Genomic DNA, 570 nt, shown 5'->3' with positions numbered 1-570 from the left:
GCTGCGGGCTTTTCTGCCCCGGTGCCCGCCTGTCTCGGCAAAAAAAACCACCCCTCTCCTCCTGATCTCGTCCCGAGGGCGGGTGGGCAAACCGAGGGTGGCCAGATCCCGCTCCGGGGTCCAGCACGGACACTGGGCTGCAAAAGCCTTTCCGGCGCCTGCGGGATGCCGGGAGAGGGATTTCTCTATTCCTCTCCTTTTTCTTTCTTTCTTTCTTTTTAATTTCCTTTCCTGTAAGCACCGGGTGGCCAAAGAGACAGGCAGGTTACTTGCCAGTTTGCCCCATTAAAACGCTCAGGACTCTTGCAGCTTGCACCCTCGCCGTCCGTCTTTGCTAGAAGCCGAACGTGTTATGTGCTTAAAAATGTACTCAGAACTTGCAAACAGCTTTATACTTTCATTTTTGGTCTTTTTTAATCTTCTTTGGAATGATTTTCTTGTGAAAAATAAACCGAGAAAACGATTTGACTTCAAGCGGCATAGAAAAATGTGTAGATCAGCAAAGATCGCGTCCAGGTTTCAGATGCTGGCTGAAATTTCAATCAGCGGGAGTATTGTGCGGGCAGTGTC

The sequence above is a fragment of the Geospiza fortis genome, unplaced genomic scaffold (genome assembly GCF_000277835.1).
Source record: "Geospiza fortis unplaced genomic scaffold, GeoFor_1.0 scaffold41, whole genome shotgun sequence".
NCBI classification, from domain to species: domain Eukaryota; kingdom Metazoa; phylum Chordata; class Aves; order Passeriformes; family Thraupidae; genus Geospiza; species Geospiza fortis.
The sequence above is the reverse complement of the archived record's forward strand: the minus strand, read 5'-3'. Positions refer to the sequence as shown.